The sequence below is a fragment of the Protopterus annectens genome, chromosome 6.part0 (genome assembly GCF_019279795.1).
Source record: "Protopterus annectens isolate FY-2018-M chromosome 6.part0, PAN1.0, whole genome shotgun sequence".
Classification (NCBI taxonomy): Eukaryota; Metazoa; Chordata; order Ceratodontiformes; family Protopteridae; genus Protopterus; species Protopterus annectens.
The window spans coordinates 1668286083-1668308708 of NC_056737.1; the positions used below are offsets into that span (position 1 = coordinate 1668286083).

The 22626-nt window shown below is 44.8% G+C and overlaps 1 protein-coding gene across 3 annotated transcripts in view; it reads left to right on the forward strand.

Annotated features, from left to right (window-relative positions):
* The window catches only part of FBXO11 (F-box protein 11), a 2134039-nt gene that overhangs the window by 645516 nt on the left and 1465897 nt on the right, over positions 1 to 22626 (forward strand). The window lies entirely within an intron of this gene.

Sequence of the window (22626 nt, forward strand, 5' to 3'; positions counted from 1 at the left end):
CAGCTTTCAGATTCCTTCTCTTCCCAGGACAACTGCTAATAAGACAGACAACACAACAGTTATGTGGTACATCAACAAGCGGGGGGGGGGGGGGGACCGATTCCTACCCACTCTGCAGGCAAGCCATGGCCCTGTGGAACACTGCCTTGGATATTCAAGTCCATCTACAAGCTCAATTCCTGCCAGGCAAACAAAACTCACTGGCAGACCTAAGCAGAAATCTCCTAGACCCAGATGAGTGGCAATTGGAGACCAGCACCTTCGGCCTTTTGATTAAAAAATATGGGGGACCCCAGAGGTGGATCCCTACAATCACCAGCTCAGGAAATTCTGCACTAAGAATCCTCACAGCAGGGCCTGGAAAGTGGATGCCCTATCTTTTCAGTGGGAAAAGCTCTGTCTATGCCTTCCCCCTCTGCCCCTTCTCTCAAGAGTATTACTCAAGATAAAACAAGACAGGCCAAGGACAATTCTGATTGCCCCAGACTGGCCACACCAGCACTGGTACCCATTACTGTGCAGCTGGTCACTAGTGCCACCCTGGCACCTACACCAGACACCAACCTTGCTCTGTCAGTAGTAGGGACAGATTTTGCATCCACAACTGCCAACCCTAAATCTTGCAGCCTGGCTTATTCCTTGAATTCTCCCTCAGCAACCCTAAGGAAGCAGGTGGTGGACATCATTCTTGAAGCCAGAAGACTCTGTACAAGAAAATCCTATGCTGATAAGTGGAAAAGGTTCTGCTCATGGATTCAGTCCAATTGAGAGGACACTACTCTGCCCTCCTTGCCTCTAATCCTGGATTAGTTAGCAGATCTACTCCACAAAAGCTTGTCCTTCTCCTCCATTAAGATACATGCATCAGCCATTTCTGCACATTACAACACTGAGCCACCTCTCTTCTTGCACCCCCTGATCAAACAGATGTCCTTCAAGGATGCATCTGCAGTCCTTACAAATGGGTTGTCCTGTCGCCAGGCAGCCCTTCGGTCGGCCGGATTCCAAAGTCTGGGTCTGGCCTCGGCTGGTGTCGCACTTCACCCGACGTCATAGATGCAGTTCTTCGGGTATAAAGGCATCAGCCGACGCCATTTTCCTCAGTCTTTCTTGCCGCGTGGCACCCGAAGCAGAAGCTGTTCGCAAGTGCCGGTCGGTCAGAACCAGAGATTACTACTACCGAATACTTCTTCTACTACCGAATACTTCTAAAAAGCTAAGTACCCCGTTGGGGACTCTTTCTTGCCTCAGCCGATGTCAGAAAAAGTGAATAACTGTTTAACTTGTGGGAAACAAATACCTCATAAAGATTTCCACTCTTACTGCTTACCTTGTTTAGGGCCAGACCACGACGTAGCAGCATGTCTACCCTGTGCTACTTTAACCGACGGACGCTTAGACGTCGGTCGGAATTTGCTGAGGAGTTTTTCGGCTCAGATTTTGCTTACATTATGCCGTCGGATCCTCCGACTACGCAAATATCTAAAAAGCGCAAGGAAAAGGACCGACACTCGCGGTCCACGGTTTCGGCCGAAACCGCGGTTAAGCCAACCGCGAGTGTCTCGGTTTCGGCTGAAACCGAGCTCGCGGTTCTTCCTTCAGCCGAAAACTTACCTCCTACCGAGGCCTCATCCAACCTGGTGGAATCGGCTTCTGAAATAACACCTGCTCTTGCAGGTTCCCAGGAATTATCTGATACTATACCCCTGGATATTTCCACCCCTGCACGTGGGGCTGCTAGGCCACCTGCAACCATGTCGATTAAGGCCTTTGCCAGGGCTAAAGCAGCTAAATCTACCAAATCTGTGCCTGCTAAGACCCCCTCTCACAGGCCTAGCTCTAGTTCACAAATGCTTAGTCTAGCAGAGGATCTCATTTCTTTGATCCGGGGATCCCAATCTCACCCAGACAGGGCCTCTCACCCACCTCCAGAGAAGAGGCCTAGAGCAGAGCCCCCTGAGCCAGTTTCTACAGATGACTCCTCTGATGATTCAGATAATTCAACCCCTCCAGAGGGCCCTTTCTCCCCTTATGAAGACTCTGATGCTGAAGAGTCCATTCCTTCTGCCTCGCCGCCTGAGGAATTTTCCTTTGGGGAAACCTTGCATGCTATGAGGGAACAATTTCAGTGGCAGGGCCAGGATTTTTCAGACTCTAGAAAAAGGCTTAGAACCTTTCTGCATTTACCACAGCATAGGCCTTTAGCCATCCCTCCAGTTCTCTCTGTTGTGGATGATGCATTTAATGATGCTTGTACTGCTCCTGATTCACTACCTCCGGCCCCTGCTAAGCCCGATAGGTACTACAGGGTCCCGGACACACATTATCATTTGTATAAGGCTCCTTTTGCAGATCCCGAAACTATCTCCCAGGGACCTAAGGCTGTAGCAGCTACCTCTGCCAAAAACCCCCTCCCCTCTGAAAGGGAATCCAGGTCCTTAGAGAGATGGGGTAAAAAAGTTTACACTTCTGCTACTCTTTCAGCTAGGGCCTTGAACTGTCAATTCCACATGATCCAGTATCAAGAATTTATGTTAGACCAGTTAACTAAAAAGCTGTCCTCGGATGAACCATTAGACAAAAAATCTATTCAGGAAATGGTACATAACATTCAGCAGGTCAGTAATCATTCCTTAAAATGCGGCTATGATGCACTGGAAGCTTCCTTTAGATCAGCCATGTCTGGCACAGTGATCAGAAGACATGCATGGTTAAAAGAGCAGGCCTTACCAGACCATGTCAAATCAAAGCTACTAGATGCTCCCATGGACAAGATCAATTTGTTTGGCTCTCCTGCACAACAGGTGCTGAAGAAGATGGAAGAGAAGGCAAAATCTGTCCAGACAGTGAAAGATTTCTTACAGGTCCAACCTCCAAGGTTTAGCAAGAATTGGCCCTCCAAGAATTGGTCCTTTCCAGACACCTCCAGAGCTCAGAGAGGCAGGAATAGGCGCTCAAGAGGCAGAGGTCAATCCAGAGGTGCCTACAGGGGACGTCAGTGGCAGGCTAACAACCAGCGATGTACAGCCACAGATACAGCCACCACCACTACTACAGGACAATCACAGTGACTTGGCTCTGGCACCGCCTACCAGGGAACAACTAGAAGCACCCTTAGGCGGGAAGCTAGCCTTATTTTCAGTAAACTGGCATTACATCACAGGAGACAAGTGGATTTTGCAGACAATAGACCAAGGTTACAGGTTTCACTTCCATACTCTACCAAGGAAGAGAGGAATGCCAAACCTACCTCAAAAGGCAGAATCTCTAAAACAAATAGCACACTTACTAAGGATGAGAGCTGTAGAAAAGGTACTATCTATGGAGCAAGGACAGGGATTTTACTCCAGACTCTTCCTGGTACCAAGAAAAGAAAACCAATGGAGACCTATTCTCGACATGTCCGCTTTAAACACATTCCTCATTGTCCCAAAATTCAAAATGCTGACCCTACAGCAGCTTCTTCCCATGTTGGGCAAGGAGTCTTGGCTGGTAACTCTAGATCTCAAGGAGGCATACCTGCACGTCCCCATACGACCAAATTGCAGAAGATACCTCAGATTTCTTGCAGGATCAGAGCATTATCAATTCTCAGCATTGCCCTTTGGCTTATCTACTGCGCCCAGAGTGTTCACGAAATGCCTGGCATCAGTAATTGCTCATTGCAGGCTTCAGGGAATCCAAATCTACCCTTACCTGGACGACTGCCTGTTACAAGCGGACAACAAAAACAAGCTAACAGAAGACTTGAAAAGGGTCATTTATCTACTGCAAGCCCTGGGATACACAGTCAATATAAAAAAGTCAAGGCTGATACCATCCCAAAGGATAACTTTTTTTGGGTGCAGAGCTGGACACATCAAAACAAATGGCATTCCTAACAGTAGAAAAACACGAGAAACTCCCTCTCTACTTCTTGGCATTAACAAAGCAGAACCAGCTAACAGCAAGAAAAGCCCTGCAAGCCTTGGGTTTCATGGCATCCTGCATAATATTGGTTCCACATGCCAGACTGCATATGAGAAAGTTACAGTGGTACCTAAGGAATTTATGGTCTCGGCACAAGCACAGCCTAGAAACCCAAATTCCAATAATACCATGCCTGAAACAAGAATTCCAATGGTGGGCTCAGGCCTGTCAATCAAACAAAGGACTGCCCTTCCACAGCACTCAACCAAGCCAGACAATCACAACGGACGCCTCAGACCTCGGTTGGGGGCACACATGCTGGACAAGTGCATACAAGGCTTATGGACTCAAGACCAGCTGCACCTACACATAAATCAAAAGGAAATGCTGGCAGTAAAACTGGCAATTCAGACATTCAGACCATTTCTTCGACAAGGTCAACTGTTGATAAGGACAGACAACACCACAGTTATGTGGTACATCAACAAACAGGGAGGCACACATTCACCCTCTATGCCGGATGGCAATGGACCTCTGGAATGTGGCCCTGAGCTTCAACATTCAGTTGCAAGCAATTTTTGTGCCAGGAAAAGAAAACATTCTAGCAGACATACTAAGCAGAACTACCACGGATGCCCACGAATGGATGCTGCATCCGGACATCTTCAAAACAATTACAAGAAAGTGGGGACTACCAGAAATAGACTTATTTGCATCCCCACGCAATCACCAACTGAAGAAATTCTGCACAAGGACGTACCACCCACTTGCTTGGAAAGTGGGCTCCCTATCTTTCAGTTGGAAAAACCTGACAGCATATGCATTCCCACCACTTCCTTTGATACACAAGGTGCTATTGAAAATCAAAGAGGACCGTCCAAGGATCATCCTGATAGCTCCAGACTGGCCGAGGCAACATTGGTACCCATTACTGAAGAGCATGTCTCCGGAACAAATATGGACTCTACCTCTAGTTCCCTTACTGTTAACACAGAACAACTACAACACCCTGCATCCAAACCTGAAAACACTGCAGCTGACTGCCTGGAACATTGCATAAGACCAAATAACCCAAATTTATCCCAAAGGGTTAAAGACATTATCTTGGAGGGTCGCAGACCCTCAACAAGACAAAATTATTCAGCAAAATGGAAAAGATATCACATTTGGAGTACTGCAAAGGGAGAAAATTTGTCAATGGTAAACATAGCCAACATCCTGGAATACTTGGCAGAGCTCTTCCACAACGGCCTGTCCTATTCTTCCATTAAGATTCATGCATCAGCTATTTCAGCAGAATACAACTTGGTTCCTCCAGTCTTCTCACATCCTCTGCTCAGGCAGTTTCTAAGAGGAATTAAAAATGTAAAACCACCTAGGAAGCCACCATTGCCAGCGTGGGACTTGAACTTTGTGCTAGAAAAGTTGACACTCCCTCCTATCGAACCAGCAGCAACAGCAGACTTACAATACTTATCATGGAAAACTGCTTTCCTGCTTGCAATCACTTCAGCAAGAAGGGTATCTGAGCTACAGGCATTAATGGCAGTACAGCCCTTCCTGATCTTCCATCAAGATAGTGTCCATGAGAACAAATCCTACTTTTATGCCAAAGGTGGTCTCCAGGGTATCTTTAAATCAAGCTATTCATCTACCTACATTCTTCCCCAGCCCACAGAACAGGGGGGAAAGACTGTTGCATACCTTGGATGTACATAGACAACTACGCTACTACCTGGACAGGACCAAGGGCAATAGAAAAACTGACCAACTACTGGTAGCATATGCAACAGGAATGGAAGGAAAAGCAATTTCAAAACAGACAATCTCTAAGTGGATAGGAAATTGCATTAGATTTTGTTACTCCTACCATGGGAAGAAAACTCCAGAAAACATCAGGCCTCACTCTACAAGGGCAACAGCCACTGTCATAGCTTTTCTACGAGGAGTGGCTACCAAAGACATTTTAGAGGCTGCTACTTGGAGCTCCGTGCATACATTTGTCAAGCATTATAATTTACCTTTACTCTCCAGATCCCGAGCAGGTTTTGCCACTGCTGTTTTGCAAGGGATCTTAACTACACCATAATCTTATTTCTCCTCCTCCCCCAGTTTGGCTATGGTATTCTACCCATTTGTAAGGACTGCAGATGCATCCTTGAAGGACATAGTACAGTTTTGTACCTACCATAAATGTAGATGTCCGATAGGAATGCATCTGCAGTCAGGATTACCCACCCTCCTTCCCCTCTGTGGTACTCCTAGGGTATTTGCCCATCTTGTAGCTAGCTGGGGGAATCTATTATGGTGTATTTGTTTGTATATATGTACATACATGCTTATTTTTTGTTTGCTCTCTACTATTTGGAACCATTTGCATTTATCCAAATTTAGCCTTCCTAGAGGGCTCCTGGCATCTGGGGCAAGAAACACTGAGGAAAATGGTGTCGGCTGATGCCTTTATACCCGAAGAACTGCAGCTATGATGTCGGTTGAAGTGCGACACCAGCCGAGGCCAGACCCAGACTTTGGAATCCGGCCGACCGAAGGGCTGCCTGACGACAGGACAACCCATTTGTAAGGACTGCAGATGCATGCCTATCGGACATCTACATTTATGGTAGGTACAAAACTGTACTTTCCTGAGAGGGGCAATCAACTTAAGGCCACCAAGAAGAGCACTCACACCTGTTTGTGACCTTAACTTTGTACTGGAAGAGCTCACCCCCTCCCCCTTTGAACCTGCTGCATCAGCAGAGTTAAAATTCCTCTCTTGGAAAACAGCCTGGCTTTTAGCCATCACTTCACCTAGAAGAATGTCTGAGCTACAAGCACTGATGGCTGTGGAACCCTTCATTATTTTCCATGCTGACAGGGTTTCCCTCACGACTAACCCTTTCTTTATGCCTAAGTTGATGTCCAGTGTGGCTCTCAACCAATCCATCCATTTGCCAACCTTTTTCCCCAATCCTCAAAATAAAGGGGAAAGGATCCTGCACTCCTTCGGCGTGCACAGACCGCTCAGATTCTACCTTGATAGGACTATGCCAGTCAGAAAATCTGACCAGGTATTAGCTTTGCACCATGGGTAGAGAGCAAGGCCATTTCTAAACAAACAGTTTCCAAATGGATAGCACACTGCATCCATTTCTGCTACAAGCACCATGGGGAAACCAACCCCTCAGGGTGTCAGAACACATTCCACTAGGACAACATCTACCCTCTACAGCATTTCTCAGGGGAGTCCCTACTGGGGACATTCTGGAAGCTGCTACCTGGAGTTCTGTACACACCTTCACCAAGCATTACCACCTGCCTATCTTTTCCCAATCCAGGGCACGTTTTGCTACAGCAGTCTTGCAAGGCATACTAGCCAGCCCTAACTCTTCTTGACTGCCTCCACCCTTCTTCAGCTTGGGGAATCCTTCCAAGTGTGATAACTGCAACAGTGAAACACGAACATAGTACAGTTGTGTACACTTACCATTAAATGTGGATGTTCCAGTGTATTCACTGTTACAGTCCTGGTTTCCCTCCCTCCAGCCCTCTGGTTTCTCTCTCTCTCTCCTCTCTATGCCTATTACTCACCCCTTCTGGGGTATTGGTATTTACTTTTTACTGGTGGTGTTTTTCCCACCATAATTTAGCTTCCTATTTTGGGGGCTCCTAACATTTGGGGCAAGAAAAACTGATGTAATGGCGTCTGCTGCCTGTTTTTATACCCCTAACGACCTGACATCAGTCCTGGAGCGACAGCAACCAACGCAGAAATACTAAGTCCTCTGGTATTTGGGCCTACTGAGGGCTATCTGCAGGCAGGTAACCAAAGTGTGATGACTGCAACAGTAAATACACTCTAACATCTACAGTTATGGTAAGTGTAAACAACTGTACTTTCTTCATCCTCCCGACATTCAAAGGGGATTTCCCACATTACTTCAGGAAGTAAATCTCCTCAGCCAAATTAAGGAATCTGTCTTTCCACCCCACCCCACTCCATCCCCAGCTACCTACCCTCAGGTTAGCAACCTGGAGAATTGTTTTTTGGCAATAAGAAATGCATCCTATCCCAAGGACGTGACTAAAGGAGGCAAGGATGTCCAGTACCGGGAAATCATACCTAACAAAATGGAAAAGATTTTCCACCTGGTGTCAGGAAAAGCAGTAACCTTTTCTCAGGCAGACATTAACAAGAGTCGTGCTGTATCTGTAAGGTTTCTTTAGAAAACATTGTTACATGCATGTCCTGTATCAGCTTCCCTGCACAGTACCCAGTCTGTCTTCTCACACCCCCATGTAAACTTTCTAAAATGGGGTAATTCACTTGAGACCTCGCAGATGGAACCCTGTTCTAGCATGGGATCTAAATTGTGTTAGAAAAACTAACCTTGCCCCTTTGCACATGCTGCGACTCACTCTGTATAAAAGTCTTCACCTGGAAGACTTGCTTTACAGTTGTTACATTAACTAGGAGAGTTTCTGAACTGCCCAGACATCAATCTTTGAACATCTATTGCGGGCCTCTGCCTGGCAGGAAGACCCACAAATCAGTATAGCAACAGTGATCTACATGAACATCTACACTTTCTGTAAGTGGGGCACAACTGTACTTTTCTTGATTATCATTTCTTTTTCTTTTTTTTGCACCCCCCGTTAGTTATTCCTTACTTCACGTTTGTGACCTCAGAGAGTATTAAAACGTATTTTTCAAGTGTAGCTTTAAACTGTATGCATCTGCTGGAATACCCAAATTGCAGCTAGAAAGGGTCCTTCGACCAACCCACCTACCTGGTTAACATAAATACATGTACACTGGGACAAAGCCAGCACAATATGAACTTTGTAACCAAAATCTGTCTGACTACCCAGCACCTCAGTAAAGACCGAAACAAACAGGAACAAGTAAAATCAGGCTTTATTTTAACATAAAATCCAGTTCCTACTCCAGTTAAGCACTTTAATCTTCCATGGACTTCATCAGAACTGGATACTAAACTTTCATAAACTTTAAGTATAATTAATCATGTGACTGTTTAAGTTACAAATCAGCTAATTAATAAGTTAATTGATTAAAGGACTTGTACCAGATATTCTAAAACAGTAGTTCAGTCAAATAAGCACTTCATGTAATTACTCAAAACATGTACACCAATGTCAAACCAATCTATAATTTAGCAGCCTGCAGTTTTAAAGCACTTTGCAAGGAAATTGTACCATTCAACCCTGGAGGTTTGTGCATTTAACTTTATACTACAAAACTTCCCAGTACTTTAAGGTGTTCTGCCAAGTTCCACACTTGGGGGTTTGTACTACTTGTTCAAGCACAAAAAAAGAAAAATGTCTTATTTTCACAAATCAACTTGTGCTTAAAGAGAGCATTGGAATCCCTTCTGGCTTAAATGTCATAAAGATGTTCCTGCATTCTGACTCTTAATTTAAATACCGTTTTCCCAACAGAAAAACTAGAACAGGAATCAAAGAATGCCAAATACCCAACCCCCCCTAGTGTTGCAATCATAATGAGTGGAACTTAATTCTGTAATTAACACTCTCTTGACAAAAAAGTTGTGACCCTCATATATAAATGTGTGTTGTGGGCAGGCTCCACACGTCCTGGTGCCTACCCTTAAAGTCCTGCACTTCCAACAAATTTGTTACTTCTTTCTAATCTCTCTTTGATGCTGAGGTTTCTAGAATAAATGATGCAAGGTTCCATGCAGGATAATTTTCCAGTGCTTTTGTATGAGTGGCACAATAATTCAACTTTCTTGACCATATTTCATAACAAACTGTTCTCTTGCTCTTTACCATTGCATTTGTTATTGTAGCTTGAGCGGCTGTAATGCAGTCCAATCCATAAAATTGACCTAAACTTGTCCTTCCTTTTACTTAAAATCTCATTTTAATGTCCTCAAGTATATTGGGAGGATAACCTCTAGCTAAAAACAATTCAGCAACAGTTCAGGCTAACAGATTCCTTAGAAGTCAGAGGATGGAGAGGAACTTGCCTATATAGTGCATCTTTGCCTCCACAGTACTTGGGTTCTGTCTCGTAGGACACAATGCACACTTTGCTTCCTGAGGACTGATCCTTTGGGGATACCTCTCATAGATTGAAGCAATTATTTAGTTGGGAGTCTTGGGAATTCTCCCATGCCCAAGCTAATGATAGGAAACTCTTGAGCCTACCTGCATCTAGACCTTTGACTATTCTTCTTGTCCATGGAGTCTTGAGTGATGTGTTTGTAGGCACATCATTGCAGTCAGATTCAATACCATCATGCCTCCAGAAAGTCTTATCACTTCTGTAGGGTGCGCAAGTCACACAGGTACCTCTGTTAAGAACCTAGTGGTGGATCCAGCTTTTGTGTCTCTGGATTCCACTAAGGGATTTGGCAAGGCCTGTATCAAAGAATATCTTGCCAAATGATAAGGAGAGTTGACTCGGACCGATTTGGTGAGAAAAATTCTCTCAGCCACCCTGGCCATGAGAGCTCTGAACTGCCAGTTCTATATGCTCAAATACCTTGAGTCAGTTCAGGAACAAGTAAAAGTCAAGGCAGAGGGGAATACAAGATAAAACCCTCCAGGGAGGGCATCGAGGAATTGTGCAGTGTAGCCTGCAAGTGTCCAGACATTCATTTAAATCTGGCTATGACACATTATATGCATCATGCAGGGCAGCTGCCATGTGGTCCATGATGGGGGACATGCCTGGCTGAGGACTCGACCCCTGTCAGACTGTGTAAAAGCAGAGCTACTAGATGCCCTATTAGACAAGGAGTATTTCTTTGGGCCCCCAGCAGAACAGGTGTGTGTTTGTTTACTGTTGTGATCCAGTCACTCAATGTCAGTTAAGGACTTCTACTTTTACCCTTCTCCCATATCAAAGTGATTCCAAAGACATGCGTCTGGACAGTTTGTCCCCAGGCCTCCGCTGAAATGGGCTCTGTCCTAGTCAGACTTTTCAGGTAAACAGATGTTCAATAAAATAAACAAACTGCCCTAGAAATCCCTGGCCCTTGCTGCCTACCAAAAAAAAAAAAAAAACTACAGCGTGGGGGGCTAGGTGTCATAAAAGCGACAAACTGACCAGTGTTCAGATCTGAGGGGTCTAAGGATCCAGCACCTTCTGAGTAGCTGGTGTGACTATGCCCATTCCTCCCCTCCCAAATCCCACCCCAACTCCATTCTCCCCATCTCCCTGGGAGGAAGATTTGCCTCATTCCACAGTCATCTACTCCCTGCAGTTAGAAAACATTTTCTTCCTAGACATTACTAAACCATCAAAACAACAAAGGGAATGAATTCCACCTCTCTAATAGGATCGGTTACAAGAGCCCATCTTCCCAGGTGCTTGGATGGTGATTCTAGATTTGAAATACACCTACCTCTATGTTCTGATTGATTGGGAACACTGGAGATTCTTACGGTTTCAGGCAGGGTGATTACACCATCACTTGTATGCTTTACCATTTGTATTATTTACTGCACCCAGAGTTTTTACCAAATGTCTGGCACAGTCATTGCCTCTTGCAGAAACAAGAGGATTCATATATAGCCTTCAATCGTTGCCTGATCCAGGCAACATCTGCAGTAGAACTTATGACCGCCTTGCAAGTCACTATGGGTTGCTTTCAAAGAATCAGGCCTAACCTTCAATGTCCAGAGATCACAACTGACACCCAGCACCAAAGTTGCCTTCCTGGGACAGACATAGATTTGGTCCTACAGAGGATGTTTCTTCAGAAGACAAGGCATTTTTACCTCTGGTGTCTTTGCAGCAGTCAGTCCATTACTTCAAGGGAATTTCTGTGGGTCCTGGGGCACATGGCTTCTTGTATTTTAAACATCTCACTAGCAAAATTGCACATGAAACTGCTGTAGTTCCTAAAAAAAATGCAAGTCCCAACAGCAGCACTGCCAAGAAGCAACTGTTACCCCACCTACCATGCCTGAAAAAGGAACTTTTGTGGTAGAAGGATACAGTCAGTCAACCAGAGGCTCCCTTCCAACTACAGGAACAGACTAAACACTTTTAAAATTTCCCCAAAAGATCTGACTGGCTGTTGGGTGGTATTTGCAGAAAGTAAACTGAGAAGACTAGTGGGAAAACAGAACATTTCCAAATGGATTGTAGACCATATTGCCTTTTGTTACTCACCATGGTAAGCATATTCTTGTCAAGGCTGGGGCTTATTCAAGAAGGGCAGAAATTACCACCACAGCATTTCCAGAAGAGATACCTACATGGACCATTCTAGAAGTGGCGGTTTGGTCCTGTGTGCATATCTTCACCAAACTGTATCACTTTGGTGTTCTATTCAGAACTAGAGTTGAGTTTGCCACTGCTGTACTACAGAGCCTGATGATCCCAGTCCAGAATACTCCCTAACCTTCCCAACAGAGAAGCTTTTGGAGCTCTTCCAAGACTTACTACTGCAACACTGACTAGGTTGAATGTAGAAGAGCTGTGTAGATAACTTGGTGTAATTGTCGATATTTGAGTTATATTAGTGTTGCAGTATCCTTTCCTTATTTCTTGCCCTTGTTCTCTTCTATGCTTTTGCTTGCAGTGGGCATCTTACCTCTTCACTGTCCCCTACCTCCTCACTCTACTCCTTTCAAACATAGTTTCTAGTTGCCAGTAGAGTCAGTGAGGTGGGCTGTTCTCTGCCAGAAGAACATCAGACTTTGGTACTTTGGCCAAAAAAGACCTGAAATGATGCTGGAAGACATAAATTTATACCACTGACATCTGACTACAAGGACATCCGCTGACTGTAGGATGGTGAAATACGCAAAGCTGGCCATGGGCTTCAGCATGGCAGGAAGTCCCAAGACTTATTACTGCAACATTGATTTACTTGTACATCTTCAGTTGTGATAAGTTGTCTACATAGTTGTACTTTTCTTCATTGTCCCAATATTCAAAATGCTTACCTTAAAGAAACTGCTACCATAGATTCTCCACCGGACAGTTGTGGCCACTCTGAATCTGAAAGATGCCTATCTGCACATCCCTAATAGTGAAGGAACATAAAAGGTACCTTAATTTCAGGGCAAGGTGTGCTCACTACTAATTTTGTGCCTTGCCCTTCAGCCTACCTCCCAGAATTTTTACTAAATGTCTGGCTCCAGCAATTGCTTTTTCCTGGTCAAAGAACATCAGCATTTACCCTTATGTGGATGACTGCCTCATTCAGGCAACACTGTGAAGGAGATAAATGCATCACTCCAACTGACCATGGATTGCCTGTCATCTAGGATTCGCACTCAGTCTGAAAAAAATTCAGTCTCCAGCCCTCCACCAGAGAAAAATTTGTGAGAGTTTGGAGATGGACGCCAGGGCCCAAAAATGCTTTCTGCCTTCGAAAGTGATTCATATCATTGCCCAGTATTTCCTGATTATTGGGCAACAGGATTCTGTACCAGCCAGAGAGCTTCAGAAAACTGTGAGGTGTCCTAACTGAGATCACTTTTCTCAGTTTTCCTGCCATATGGGTAGGCAGTGCTGATTTCTCAACGCAAGCCTGAGCTCAGGTCATACATCTGTCAGAATATGTTCACCATTTGTTTTTTGGTATTGTTGCTTTGCTTGTTCATTTACTCAGATAAGTGTTCTGTTGGGGAGCAATCCTATGCCTTTTTTTTTTTTTTTTGCTTACAGTATTTTTTCAAACTTGTTGGATGTCAATTAAGAGGGGTAAGTGCAGTGCAGTTGTGGTATGCAGATGCCATATAAGGACTTGCATACTGATTGCCTTTTCTCTAAGCCCAGAACATGATTAGAAGGCTTATTTCATTTGTCACTTTGTTCCCAAAACAGTTAGGTCGAGGCTTTCCTCTCTCCAGCACCTTTCTGGAAACTGTGTCTTACACACCTGGCCCAGTACAAGATGTCTGAATCTGCATCCCTAGATGAAATGGCTTAAGAGACCCAGAATGGATACGCAGTCTAATGTTTTGGATTTGGATATAGTCGCTGAAGTTACAGAACCCACAGTACGTCAGGTAGGTTGCATCTCATTTGGCTGCTGTGGAGACCCTGTTGGAGAGTGGTATGGCTCCTGAAGCCTTAGACTGCAGATAGTTTGAATGAACTGCAACCTATTTCCAAGGGCCTTCACAGCATTCTTCAAGTATCGGTTGTGTAGGAGATCCCCGGTACATTAATAGAGGTATGGCAGTGTTTTGAACCTCTGCATCTCATCCAAGCAGACATCGCATAGAAAAAGAAAAAAACAGTGTCTAGGTATGTAGCTTCCCCCCACACCAGCTAGGGAAAAGGAGTAGATTGATTTTTCCCAGGGCTTGTTTAAAGCTGTCATGGCTCTGAAGCCTCCCTCCTTTGTGTGTCTACAGCACAGGCTACACCTCAAAAGCCTAGCATTGTATCCTATTCTGAAGAACACTATTACAGATCACACCTTTAGACTGTTCCTGTCAGTGTGGACAAATCTGTTCAGCAGAAGAGGATTCATTTTCTCCAGATTCTCCTGTTGAGGAAGCTTCCCTTGGAGAAATTATCCAAAAGGTGATGAAACATTTTGAATGACAGTCTAAACAAATTTCTGTCATACAAAAGGGGGTAGTACAGGCTCTTGGAAATGGACACCCCTGTCCCTTCCTAAGTCATTCCTGTACTTCAGCCTTTCCAGAACACCTTCCAGTCCACCTCTTCAGCACCTCACAACTACCAGCTCCAAAAACCAAACAAAAAAAAAACAGTTTTTTTAAAGTGCCTGATGATCCAAGTACTTGTATAATAATTCTGTGGCTGACCCCTCTGCAGTGCCTTTCTTCAGGCAAACCCTCTAAGCTCCTACCTAGTACTAATGTTCTGCCTGCTAACAAAGGTAGTAGGGCTATGGATAGTTGGGGAAAGTATACACTTCTTCTACCCTAGCTTTTAGGACAAATAATCAGAAACAAATTACCAAATAGTTGATTTCTGTACTTCAGTTGTTGGTTATGATGGACCTTTATACTGGAAAATCAGTGCAACAGATGCAGAATCTACTTTCTCAGGCCACTGAAATAACCAGACACAGCATTAAGCATTATTGTGATGTTATGGATGTCTTTTCTAGGGCAGCAGCTACTGGGTCTGTTATTCACAGATATCCATGGCTACATAGCCAGCCCATTCCTGAGGACTTGTGCTACAGTCTGTGGCAGCAGCTCTCGCCTTGCCTTGGGGATATAGGAGATGACTTCTTCCACATCCTTCTCTGCCCCACCCTTATGGTAGATCATGAGGGTTAAAGGCCCCGGTGAGACTGTTGACTGGGCCAGACTGTCCTCAGCACAGCTCAACCTCATTTCACCTCCAGGCTGCTCACTGCAGGAGCCCAGGGTTCGTGGCAATGTCAGTGACCTAACCATTCCATCTTGGAACATGGACCCAAGGAGTCTAACAATTTTATGAGTTTGAGGGTGGGCAGGAGACTGCACAGAGCAATAAAAGTGAGAGCTGGTGTGCACTGGCTGAGGTAGGATCCCATCAGCCCATGCGGAGGGTGCACCAACAAACTTGTCAGGGAGGTGGAGCTTGAGCGTACCTAGTGGCACCTCAATGATGGTGAACTATGTCTGTGCTGGGCAAAACCAGAGGAGACTCTGGTGAAGGTCTGTAGTGGTCCTGATGTGAAAGTCAGTTGTTCGACCTGAGTATAGGGGTGGTAAAATATTCAGGGGAGATGCAGGCCAGGTGGGACAACACATGGATAGGAAATGGATCAGTTTAAAAGTGGTAATGGTAGTGTATAAAGCCCTTGTGACATTCAAAGAAAAATGGGCACCAGGCACTCTGCTAATAAAGATAAACAATTCCACAGTGGTCCTGTATATCGAGACGCTGGAGTGTACACTACTGTCCGTAAAGGATGGGCATGCATATTTGAAAGATGGAACAGTGGATGGGACTCTACCTCCTGCCTCAGTACCTAACATTAGCAGAAAATAATTTAGCATATACTCGCAGGTCTGTGGTTGACTCGCACAAATGAATGCTGAAAAGGTCAATGTTCAGCAGACTTGCTTATAAGTTGCCTTTGTCAGAGGTAGACCTGTTTGCCTCAGCAGAAGATGGACAAACCAGAAAGCCCTGCTGAAGGGCCCAATAAAGCCAGGCCTGGAGAACATAACCTTCTGTTGGACAGGTCTCTTTCTGTATGCCTTCCCTACCCTACTCCTCATCCCCAGGGTACTTCAAAAACTCAGAGGATGGGCTGAGGGTGATCCTGATAGCACCCTTTTTGGCCCAGACAAAACTGATTCTCCGTGCTCCACAGTATGTGTTAAGAGATCCACTGGAGATGGATCTGCTGACACAGCAAGGGAACCACCATGCATACCTACTTGACAACTCTGAAACTGTCAGAGTGGCAAATATGATTCTCTCACCCATCTGTTTAAAAAAAAAAAAATCTTAAAATCTAAGTGACTCGGTACCAGGAAACTGCACATCTGCAGGTGGGTAAGGTTCCATGCTGGTGCATGTCCAAGCTGCAATAACCTTTGCAAGCAAAATTGTCCTTAGTCCTTTCCTACAGTACAGAACTTAAAGGGCAGCCTTATCTTTCTTAAGATACGTGCCCCTGAGATTTTGGCCTACTTGTCTACCTCTGGACCCACCATTGTTTTTGGACCCTGCCATAAAATATCTCTCAAGGATATCATCCACCTGAGGCTCCCTAGGGGGACTCCTGTATTTTCCTGAGGCCTAAACCTTGTGGTAGAGAAACTTACTATACTTTCTTTTAAACCTGCTGCCTTCTTTGCCCTTAGTTCTCCCTTGGGAAACTGTTGTACTGGTGGCTGTCACCTCATTGGGAGGAATTTTTGAATTGCAATCCCTTGTTTTGGGACACGTACTTATTTTCCACAAGGACAGTTTCCTTGCCCACAAATCATTTTGCAAAAGTAGTTTTTGAAATCTCTCTAAACCAAGCCATTTACCACTAATGCCAGCTGGGACTGGTGGTTGTTCCCCTGACTTGTGCTCAGTTAAAAATTGTCTGCATTTGTGAAATAGTTGATTTCTGTTGTTAAGACTCCATCATGGCCTCCATTAATTCGTTAAATCCTTGAGGTATATCATTTTTTGTGCATGAGTATTCTTCCGACTTAGAATTTCAGCATTATGAACGACAATAACCATGGTACGGAACAAGGCATGGATAAGCCAACCTTTGCTTAATGTGTCCACACATGATATACCTCAAGGATTTAAAGAATTAATGCAGGCCATGATGGAGTCTAACAGAAATCAACTGCTATTTCACAAATGCAGACATTTTCTAACTGAGCACAACACAGGGGAACATCCACTAGTCCCAGCTGGCATTAGTGGTGCTCCGATGCTTTCCACTCAAACTTCTACACAGGATTCATCTCAACAGTCAACTACCTCTTCCCAGAGCACCACCAATATGGACTGTCCTGCAGGTAACTTATTGACTCTACTAAGAATGGATAATTTAATTAACTCTTTCTCTGACGTGTCTCAACAGTCACATTCTCAAAATCAGGAGCTTGAAAATATGAATGCTCGGCGAAATCTTAATAACTGTAAGTCTCTAGTCTACAAGCTAGAAAGGCTACTTATGGTTTACAGAAATATTATTTATGATATGTACTTGGAAGCTTGCATTTACCATAATGTGGTTCCGCAGGGACTCAGAATGTACAAATTGCCTAGAAGAACAACTGCAGACTCTATTTACTCTGAGTTAACTGAACTGTTTAATGATACTGGAGTACAGACTATTAAGATTCTTATAAAACATAACACTGTTAAGTTGGGTGATCTTAACAAGGAAATCACTGGTTTACATGACAGTTTTGACTCATCCTGATTTTAATTCCTGCCGCCCACTGTTTGACAGTATTGCACACAAAGTATCTAAGCATGTAGCAGAAATCATCAGAACCAAACAGTAAATTAAGGAGAGATTTGCATCAATATAACTCCAGGGCAGCTTATCCTGATGTTCGTGTTACACTGCTACAGTCATTACACTTGGGTTATCCTGCCATCAGGCGGTTCCCCAGTCGGCCTGAGTTCCAAAGTCTTGGTCCGGCGTCTGTTGCTGCCGCCTCCTCCCTGACGTCAGTGCGACAGGGGTGTATAAGATGCAGCCAACGCCATTTTCTTCAGTCTTTCTTGCAGTGTGGTGCCCGAAGCAAAAGCAGTTCACAAGTGCCAGTGGGCCGACCGACTCCTGAGATTTTCATTTCCGAATCCAGAACCGAAGTCTTCTACAAAGCTAAGTACCCCGTTGGGGAAACTTTTTCTTGCCTCAGTCCGATGTCAGTAAAAGTTAATAACTGTATTTCTTGTGGCAAGCAAATACCTCATAAGGGTTTCCATTCTTATTGTATCCCATGCCTAGGCCCAGACCACAACGTCACTGGTTGTTGGTTTTGTGCTAGGTTTAACAAGCACACTATTAAATGTCTGTCTGATTTTGCCCGACATAGAAAATTTAATTATACGATGCTGTCGGAACTTCCGACTACCGCAATTCATAAAAAGCGCAAAAACAAAGACAGGCATCCGAGGCTCAAAACGGACGATGATGCCTCTTCTAGGCCAGTCGCCGGTTCTCCGGTTTTCAGCGAGGCGCCTTCGCAGCCCCTGACGACCGCTTCAGCAGAACCACAGGCAACCACCGACTCCTTAGTGGAGATGGCTGGGCCATCGGACGCCCAAGTTTTACAGACTACCGAAACCGACCCTGCAGAGGGATCCGGTGTACATGAGCCTCCTGCTACTGCAGAGGGTGTATTCAGACCTAGTCAACTTAGCCTTAAACCCTCTTCTAAGTTTAAACCACCTCTTAAGTCTAAGAAGTCCATCTCCAGGGCAGGCCTCTATGCCTAAGAAACAAATGCTCAAAATGGCCTAAGATCTGATCACTCTGATCAGGGGGTCCCATCCCCCTCCTGATAAAAGGCCCAGACAGGACGTGGATTCTGACTCCTCCGACCAGGTGTCCATTTCCTCAGTCTTCCTCAGACCTAGGTTACTCTCTACCCCCTTATGAGGATTCTGATGCTGAGGAATCCATTCCATCAGCCTTTCCCCCAGAGGATTATTCTTTTGGGGAAACTTTACACAACATGAGGGAGCATTTCCATTGGGAGGGCCAGGATTACTCAGAATCCAAGAAAAGGCTCAGAGAATTCCTACTTTTACCTCAACACCGACCCCTGGCTATTCCACCAGTGTTAGACATTGTGGATGATGTGTATACTGAATCCAGTTTAAATCCTGATTCCTTACCTCCAGTTCCAGTTAAACCAGACAGGTATTAGAGTCCCTGACTCTCTCAAATTTCTGTATAAAAGCCCAGTGGCAGACCCAGAAACTATTTCTCAGGGACCCAAAGGGGTCAAGGCCTCACCAGCAAAGAACCCAGTTCCCTCTGACAGAGACTCCAGAGCATTAGACAGATGGGGAAAGAAAGTATATACATCTGCAACTTTAGCAATGAGGGCCTTGAATAGTCAATTTCACATGTTAAAATACCAGTAATTTCTGATGTCTCAGTTGAAAGAAAAAAATGCTTTCAGATGCAGAGCCTCCTAATTTTAAAGAAATGCTGCTGAACAAGTGGGAAAACATACTTTGCAATGTGGTTTTGATTCTTTAGAGGCCTCCTGCAGGGCAGCAGTTACAGGCTCTGTCATTAGAAGACACACATGGTTAAAGGAACATGCATTGCCAGATCATGTTAAAGCAAAACTACTGGATGCACCCTTGCAGCATGATGTCCTATTTGGAGTTAAGGCAGAAGAGGTACTAAAGAAAATGGAGGATAAGGCAAAATCTATGCAAACAGTGAAACATTTCTTACAGGTACAGCCTCCAAGATTTAGCAGAAACTGGCCAACAAAAAATTGGTCCTTTCCTGTTACAGACTGACCTCAAAGAGGCAAATACAGACATTCCAAGAGGCAGAGGACAGCCACAAGGCCCATACAGGCCTCGACAATGGGGTGCATCAGGCCAGAAAGGAGGAGACAGACAACAACCTTACAAAAAACAGTCCTAATGACTTCCCACTACAGCTGTCAAACATTTCTCTCTTGGCAGCCCCACTGGGAAGAAAACTGGCTCTTTTCTATCACAATTGGCGTATGATCCCCAAAGACAAATGGGTTTTCAATATAATTTCACAAGGTTGCAGGTTCCACTTTCGCACTCTGCCAAGGTTAAAAGGAATGCCAAATCTGCCACCAAATCAATGGGCAGAGGCTCGAAAACAAATGACAGCACTCATGATCATGGGATCTTATTCAAAAGGTACCTCAGCAGGAACAAGGACAAGGATTTTACTCAAGACTCTTTCTGGTACCCAGAAAAGACAAAGCCTGGAGGCCTATACTGGATCTTTCATCTCTAAACACTTACCTGGATGTTCAAAATTCAAAATGTTGACATTACAGCAGCTTCTTCCCATGCTGGGCAAGCAAGCTTGGCTCGTGACTTTAGACCTCAAGGAGGCATACCTGCATGTCCCTATCAGACAAAACTGCAGAAGATACCTCAGATTCACAGCTGGTCCAATGCATTATCAATTCTCTGCACTGCCCTTTGGCTTATCTAATGCGCCCAGGGTCTTCACAAAGTGCCTGGCACCAGTAATTGCATTTTGCAGACAAAGAGGAATTCAAATTTACCCATACCTGGACAACTGCCTAATTCAAGCAGAGAGCAAAGACATTTGCCTAAAGCATCTGGCGTTTGTAAAAAAAAAGTTACTAAGTTGCCCGGGGTACACAGTAAACGAAAAGAAATCAAAACTAGTGCCCTCACAAGACAATATTCCTGGGTGCCAGCTTGAACATAACTGCCCAGATGGCTTATCTAACGCCAGACCAGCAAAAACTTTTGACTCAATACTTTCAATTGATGGCAACAAAGATCCAACTCCCTGCAAGAAAAATTCTGCAGGCCTTGGGCTACATGGCATCTTGCTTAATACTAATTCCATATGCCTGACTGCATATGAGGAAACTACAATGGTACCTAAAGAGTGTATGGTCTCAACACTGTCAAAGTTTGGAAACAGTTATACCACTAATACCTTGCCTTCAGAAGGAGTTTCGATGGTGGTCTCAAGCTTGTCACCTCAACAAGGGACAGCCTTTTACTCAACCCACACCCAGGCAAACACTGACAGCAGATGCATCGGATTACGCCTGGGGAGCATACATAGCAGGAAAATGAATTCAGGGCAAGTGGCCTATAGAACAAAAGCATCTTCACATCAACCAAAAAGAGATGCTAGCAATACAAAATGCCCTTATAGCTTTCAAGGACCTGCTACATCCAGGACAACTACTACTAAAGACAGACAACACCACAGTCATGTGGTACATAAACAAGCAAGGGGGCACCTATTCATACTCCCCCTGCAAACAAGCTATGACCTTGTGGGACACCGCTATAAGCTATCAAGTTCATCTAAAAGTACAATTCCTGCCAGGAGAGAAAAACACACTGGCAGACGACTTCAGCAGAAGTATCTTGGATCCACACAAATGGGAATTGAATCCACAAATATTCAGAGTGATAACACAGAAATGGTGGCGCCCGGACATAGATCTGTTTGCATCACCAAAAAATTGCCAGCTACAGAAATTCTGCACAAGGAGTTACCATCCACAAGCATGGAAAGTGGATGCCCTCTCATTCAGCTGGAAAAATCTATCAGTATACGCATTCCCACCACTGCCTCTTCTTCCAAAGGTACTCATAAAAGCCAGGCAAGAGGGGCCAAAAATGATCCTGATTGCACCAGACTGGCCACGCCAGCACTGGTACCCAATCTTAAAAAACTTAGCACAAGGACCACCTTGGATTTTGCCTCAAACACCACATCTACTCTCTCAGAACAATCAGATTCTCCACAGCCAGCTAAGGACTTTAAACCTTGCTGCATGGAAGATACCTTAGCAAAGCAAGCAATGCCTCTCTCCAAAGCTGTTATGGATGTCATCCTGGAGGCCAGAAAGCCTATTCGGATAAGTGGAAGAGATTCCGTTCCTGGAACCAGGCTTACAGCCTTGACCCTCTTGTGCCAAACATTCCTCAGATACTACAATATTTGACTGCGATGCTGGACCAAAGGCCTCTCCTTTTCATCCATCAACATCCATGCCTCTGCCATCTCTGCTCATTACAACATGGATCCACCTACTTTTTTTCTAATCCTTTGCTAAAACAATACCTCAGAGGGGCAAATAAACATAAGACCGCCCCGTAGAGCACCTGCTCCAACTTGGGACCTCAACTTTGTTTTGGAAAAATTAACTTTACCTCCCTTTAAGCCAGCTAGCACAGCGGAATTAAAATACATCTCTCGGAAAACTGCTCTGCTCCTGGCACTTACATCAGCACAGAGTTTCAGAATTACAGGCACTAATGGCAGTGTAACCTTTCCTCATTTTCCACCAGGACAGGGTGTCCTTAAGAACTAACCCTACTTTTATGCCTAAGGTGGATGTTCTTCATCTCACATTGCTGCAGTCCTGACACTTGGGTAGTCCGCTGTCCCAGTCGGCCCGAATACCAAAGTATAAGGCTGACGTCGGTCAAGGCGCATTAGTCTGACGTCAGGACGTCAGGGTACAAATGCGCATGACCGACGTCATTTCCCCAGTCTTTTTTGCCGCATGGTCCGATGCAGAAGCAGTTTTGGT